The 6980-nt window shown below is 39.8% G+C and overlaps 1 pseudogene; it reads left to right on the top strand.

Moving 5' to 3' along the window:
• The first annotated feature begins 4928 nt into the window (after window positions 1–4928).
• On the top strand, window positions 4929–5739 carry LOC127205193 (40S ribosomal protein S3a-like; annotated as a pseudogene).
• The last annotated feature ends 1241 nt before the right edge of the window (window positions 5740–6980 follow it).

Genomic DNA, 6980 nt, shown 5'->3' with positions numbered 1-6980 from the left:
TCAAGCCATTTGGAAGCAGGCTTCTGTATTTTGGCTTAGGAGTAATAGTATTACCCACTGGGCTGACCAGAGTTGGAAAAGCTAAGGTTTTTATTCTAAATATCCGCAATTGCTTTTCCTTTATATGACCACTCTTCCTTGACCTAGACCACAATTGGAGCGTGGGTTACAGAGTACGTTGACACCAGCAGACAGAACAAGATGAGTGCACTGATTTTAACTTTCCTAAATGGTGCAGGAGGTTAAGGGAAATCTGTTCCAATACCCGTCCATCTGTTACTTTAAAGTACCAAAGTTTCCTGGGAGAAACAAAATGGTGGAACTACTGAGCTATTTTGAGAGAATTGGTCCCCAAGCTCAAAGGATGCACATCTCCCCCAGAGTCTTTTCTCTTCAATTGGCACAAAAAGGAATTTATTCCATCAGTTCTCACGTTAAACAAGATGTTTGTGACTAATCTTTTCAAGACCCCCAGGACTCGGCATGAACACCACAGAGTGTGGTTACTTCCTACGTGAAAAGGGACATGTGCTTGTCAGATTCAGAAATTAGTTGCTGAGTGGATGACTTTTATGTTGGTGGTGTTTGTTGTTGTTTAAGACACAGGTTCTCTGTGTAGCCTTGGCTGTCCTGGGCTCAGGTTGAAGAGCAGGCTGGCCTCGAACTCACAGAGATAGACCTGCCTCTGCCTCCCAGAATGCTGGGATTACAGGTGTGTGCTGCTGCATCCAGGCAGTGGACAACTCTTAAGATGAATATTCTGAAGCCTTTTTTGCCCAGGTTGCAACTACACTAGCATGAGTCAACTGTCCTCACCGTTGGCTACGTGGTCTGTCTCTTACAGAATCACTTACCTCCTATCCTTCATTTGGACATTGAGGCCCCATTTAACACCAGCATTTCTTTGTCATTTCACCTTTTCCCTCCAGTTCTGTTCATCTGCAGGTTTACAGTCTCTGGAAGATTTTTGTACTGTTTATTCCTTGGATTATTTTTATTTCTAATTTGCTACTGCTGATAAAAATGAAACCAACTGATATTTTATCCAGTCACAACAACAATGAGATCTTTGTAAACTTTAAGAGTTTACCCATAAAAACCTTAAGTTGCTCTATGTGAACCATCTGTCAGACATGCTCAGTGCAGCTGGCAGGCGTCCAGCATCGTTTCCACGACACCATCATGTACCAATAGCTAAACCATGTCACAGAGTGGGCTTCTTGGCAGTATCGGAAACAATGCACAGGATACGGAGAACTTTCTGCTGTTCTCCGTGAAGTTCTTGAATCTGTTCAGGAACTGACATATGTTCTTAGGTTGCTGGCCTGTGGGTTTTTTTTTTTTTTTAAGTCCTCATTGCTAAGTTTCATCAAATGTGTCTACATCTATTGAAAAGTACCCTGTTCTCATTTAATCATTGTTCTCTTACCATACATTAAAACAATGTTTTAACAAATTCTTGAGAAAATACTACTATTGGTTTTGCTTGTTTTTCTCTTTTCTTTTCTTTTCTTCTTCTTCTTCTTCTTCTTCTTCTTCTTCTTCTTCTTCTTCTTCTTCTTCTTCTTCTTCTTCTTCTTCTTCCTCTTCTTCTTCCTGGCTCTGTTATTGTTTTTAATGATGATAAAATTGAAGTAATTTAAAAATAGTTTTAGAATGTTGCACTTATGTTCATAAGTAGTTGTGTTTATCATTTTAATTGTATGGGTTCTTCCTCATTTCAGGATCAAAGTTGAACTTGCTTAAACAAGTTCATTAGAAGCTGAGGAGGAAGTAGGCATGGTGGTGTGTCCCTGTGATCCTACTTCTAGAAGAATGAAGACAAGTGGATCCCTGGGCCTTACTGGACAGATCAATGTCCTCCAGGTTCCTTGAAAGTCGAGAGTGACCAAAAGACACCCTGTCCTCCACTCATATGTATGCACATGTGCACACTGATCTGCACACAAGCATGTATACACACCCAAACACGTACACACTTGCATACAAAGTAAGTTAGAGAACTCTCTCGTTTTCCTGTTCTCAAAATAGTGTGCATGTTATAATAATTATTTTAAGAAAGAACCAAAACATATCACATATTTATTTTGTGACACACGGTTCTAGTTTTAATTCATTTAATCTGCAAGGGAATACTACAAAAATCTTACCATCTCTCTAACACAAAAATAGAGCTCTTCCCTTAGATGGACTAAGAGTTCCTTTTAGAATGACATTTGAGTGACCGTAGCCTGAAAACACAGATTTTCTTACCCAAAATTCTGTGTTCCAACATAGAAGCAGTTTCGTGAAGTTTTTTGTTTATTTGTTTGTTTGTTTTGGTTTTGGTTTGTAAGGAATCCAAGAACATTGTAAATGAAGACACTTTTCAACACATTGATGGAAACCTCAGATAGGTATTTACCACAAGGTGAGGATTCCTGCCTACAGGCCTCGGGTGCTTTGTGGGAGCTTTCTAAGCTTTTGTGTTGGTGGAAGCTAGCGGTCTGCCAAGCCAATGGGTTCCAAATGGTTTTTATCTATTAGTCACAGGATGGCAGCTAGACACAGAAGTGGGTAAAGAGCCTGGTCTACAAAATGAGTCCAGGACAGCAAAGGCTACATAGAGAATCCTTGTCTTGGAAAACAAACAAACAAAACAAAAGAATGGCTATTTCTGGGAGTTAAAGCTAGTCAGAGATAAAGTCACTAGACCTGCAATATCCCAACCTCTACACACTATGGCAGATCTAACCAGGCAGACTTCTGAAGCAGACATGCCTTCTTTCTAGAGTTCTCCTGAGAATCCATATTTTATATGTCTAACATGCTCAAAGGGGTTAGGTTATTAGAATCACATTATGAATTCCTGAGAAAACATGTCAGGAAAACCTTCAGCTGCAACACATGTCTAAAGACTCCACAAAGAAGGCATGAGGAGGCCAGGTGGTAGTGGTAGCGCACGCCTTTAATTCCAGGGCTCAGGAGGCAGAAGCAGGCAGATCTCTGAGTTCCAGGCCAGCTTGGTCTACAAACTTAGTTCTAAGATAGCCTGGGCAACACAGAGAAAGGCTATCTCTAAAAAAATTAAAAAGTAAAAAGTAATTTAAAAAGTGGCCATAAGGAAAACAAAGGACTGAACTGAATACAAATGAAAGATCAACACAGCAGCTGTGACAGATGCAAATTATAACACCTGTTGAAAAGATAAACTAGAACCTAGAGCATACACACACACACACACACACACACACACACACACACACACACACACCCCAATAAAAGAAAGGCAGGAATAAACAAGAACAGAAATCAATAAAATCGTAGATCAGTGTTTCTCAATATGTGGATTACGACCTCTTTGAGGATCAAATGATCCTTTCACAGGGGCGGGGTGGGGTGGGGTGGAGGGCGGTGTCGCATATCAGAGATCCTGCAGATCAGATATTTACATTACAACTCATAACACTAGCAAAGATACAGTTATGAAGTTTCAATGAAAATAATTTATGACTGGGGGACACCACAACACGAGGACCTGTGTTAAAGTTTCACAGCATTTGGAAGGTTAAAACTAGTGTTGTGGAGAAAAATGATAACCAATGAAAAGCATACTGTCTTTTTGAAAGCAGTCAAAAGGACTGATGACGATTTAGCAAAAGGAACAAGACAAAAGACACCAGGTAGCCAGAAGGCTGCTGGGATATTAGTGCATACACTTTTAAACGGAGGGCGCAGCAAGGGAACACAAAGATGGTTTCATGTATATATGTAAAGAAAAAGAAAATGAAAAGAAAAAAGAAGGTGTGATATAAGGGAGTTATTCTTTGAAATGTGAACTCCTCTCTTGAAATACTGAGTATATTAAGACTACTTTTTTACCTATCCCCCGCAAAAAAAAAAAAAAAAAAAAAAAAAAAAAAAATGATCATAATGAGTGAGTTAACCCAGAAGCAGAAAGAATCAGATGGTATATACTCACTTATATCTGCATACTAGCCCAAGGGGCATGTCCCACGAGAGCCTTCACTTACCAGGAAACTGGGACAGAGGGGAGGGCATCCTATTGGGACTCTAGATGAGAGATGCATAGGAAAATAGCAAAATAAAAGGATACAGAAGGTCCTAGAAATCTACAAGTAGAACAATATGATAGGCAGATTTGGGCCCAGGGGTCCCGCTCAAACTAAGGCACCAGCCAAGGACAAAACAGGAGGTAAACTTTAAGCCCCTACCCAGATCTAGCCAATGGTCAGAATATTCTCCACAGTTGAGTGGAGAGTGAGATATGACTTTCCCATGTACTCTGGTGCCTCACATTTGACCATGTCCCCTGGAGGGGGAGACCTGGTGGCACTCAGAGGAAGGACAGCAGGTAGCCAAGAAGAGACTTGATACCCTATGAGAATATACAGGGGGAGGTAATCCCCCTCAGGAACAGTCATAGGGGAGGGGAATAATGGGAAAATGGGGGGGAAGGGAGGAATGGGAGGATACAAGGGATGGGATAAACATTGAGATGTAACAAGAATAAATTAATAAAAACAACAACAACAACAACAAAAAACAGAAGAGGACAGTTTTCAATTCTTCTTATAAAGCTAATATTATCTAATAATGAGTAAGAACTCAACAACATATATAGAGTACAGAAACTAGGCATCTCTGAAAACAGTGCATGGCTAGCCTGGGCTACAGAAGGAGATTCTCTACATAAATAATAAACAAACAAATATGATGTGAAGCATGACCTCAGTACAGTTTATTATAAGCAGGAAATTGGCTCAATATTTGAGAGACGCATTCACTGTACTTCACCATAGTAACAAGTTAACTAGGGGGGAAAAAAAAACCTCGTAATGATGTCAAGTGATGAGGCAGCAGTGTTTAAGAAAATTCAGCTAGGTACTTCTGCCCTTTTGGCTTTCTGAGCAGCTCCACAGGTTGGCAAGAACAAGCTCCTGACAAAAGGTGGCAAGAAGGGAGCCTAAAAGAAAATGGTTGATCCATTTTCTAAGAAAGACTGGTATGATGCCAAAGCTTGGGCTATGTTCAATATTAGAACACCAATCACAAGGACTCAAGGAACCATAACTGCATCTGACAGCCTCAGTGGTCATATGTTGGAAATGAGCCTTGCTGATCTACAGATCGACAAGGTTGCATTTAGAAATTTCAAACTAATTACTGAGGATATTCAGGGCAAAAACTGTCTGACTAATTTCCATAGCATGTGTCTTACCTGGGACAAAATGGGTTCTGTGGTCTAAAACTGGCAGACCATGATTGAAGCTCATGTTGACGTCAAGACGACCGATGGCTATTTGCTCCATTTTTTCTGTGTTAGTTTCACTAAAACACACACACACACACACACACACACACACACACACACACACACACACCAACCAGATACGAAAGACATCATATGTGCAGCACTAGCAGGTCTGCCAGATCCAGAAGAAGATGATGAGCATCATGACCCAAGAATTGCAGACAAAGGACTTGAAGGAAGTGGTTAGTAAGTTGATTCCAGACACCTTTGGAAAAGTCACAGAAAAGGCTTGCCAGTCCACTTATCCTCTTCATGAGGTCTTTGTTAGAAAAGTAAAAATGCTGAAGAAACCTAAGTTTGAATTGGGAAAACTAATGGAGCTCCGTGGTGAAGACGGTAGTTCTGGAAAAACGACTGGTAACAAGACAGGTGCTAACGTTGAACGAGCTATTGGATATAAACTACCAATCCAAGAAGCTGTTTAAAATCCAGATTTTTATATGACAAATAAGAAGTCCTATTTGAGAAAAGAAAAGAAGAAAATTCAACTGACAGTATACTTGATGGTGAGGGCTAAATGCTGCCTTCCTCAACTACTGGGAGAAAGATTGGAGTTTCTGCTCCTACTACCCTTACTCATCCCAGCTTCACAAATTCCCCTTCCATGCAATAATGAAAAGGGATAGGAGGAAGAATAGAGATTAGAACGAGAAATTAAACTGTCTCTTGTTGTAAATGAAATGTCTCTGTACATTAATTTTTTTTTCTGTAGAAAAGTCAAGGAATTACTTTTGAAATTTCCTTCTCAGTAAGGTCAACAGAGTCACAGGACAAGATAAACACACAAAATTAGGTTACTACCTGTCAGCTGTAAGAGAGCAGAGACTGCCCTACATCCTTAACAGCCTGAAGACTTATGCTAATCTCTCAGTAAACTCAACTAAAGTCAAAGCAGGATTTGTGGCTTTAAATCTGAAAAGAATTCCAGAGCTAGCCAGTATAGCAAAGCAGAGTTGGAGATTTTATTAAATATATTTTAAGACTCAAGGATGAGGACTAAATAGACAAATAGATGCTTAGGAAGAAAGACATAGAACGTCCATCCCAAGGAAAATAAGACATAGTTATCTACATGTAGAGATGGGCTCATCAGGAAGAACCTCAAAGAAAGACTTTGCATGGGTATAAGATCTTCAAAGCGGGTCATGATAGTCTTAGCATTATATATGTATACCATTTTGGTAGTTGCAACTTGCATATCAAAAGATTAAGAAACACACACATCTTTTTCTTCTGATAAGTAAGATTATGAAGTGGCTCTGGGAAGGCTTCGATGGAATTACAATCTAACAAATTAATGCCAGAAGCCACTAGGGTTTTACTAGAAGAAATACATGTTCTTGCCCTGCAAATGGGATTTCTGGTGAGATTCCTAGAAAATCATTTACTGGAAAAGGAGAAAGGCCATGAACAGCTGTTAATTATGCTGAGATTCTTGTTTCTCTGCTGGCCAAAGGCTTTGACCAGACTCTAGAGTGCGGGGATTTTTTTTCTGCTTTGAATCCGCAAGATTATTTACTTTTCTACCCCAACTCATTACCAACCACTATATGGCCATGAAAATGAACCACTCCATACTTAAGACAAAATCAACGTAACATGTATGAGATATGAGATAGAAGTGTTGAAAACTACAGAGCGCTGGTGAAAGAAATCAAGGAAGACC

The sequence above is a fragment of the Acomys russatus genome, chromosome 21 (genome assembly GCF_903995435.1).
Source record: "Acomys russatus chromosome 21, mAcoRus1.1, whole genome shotgun sequence".
Classification (NCBI taxonomy): Eukaryota; Metazoa; Chordata; class Mammalia; order Rodentia; family Muridae; genus Acomys; species Acomys russatus.
This window is presented reverse-complemented; position numbering and strand designations above follow the sequence as displayed.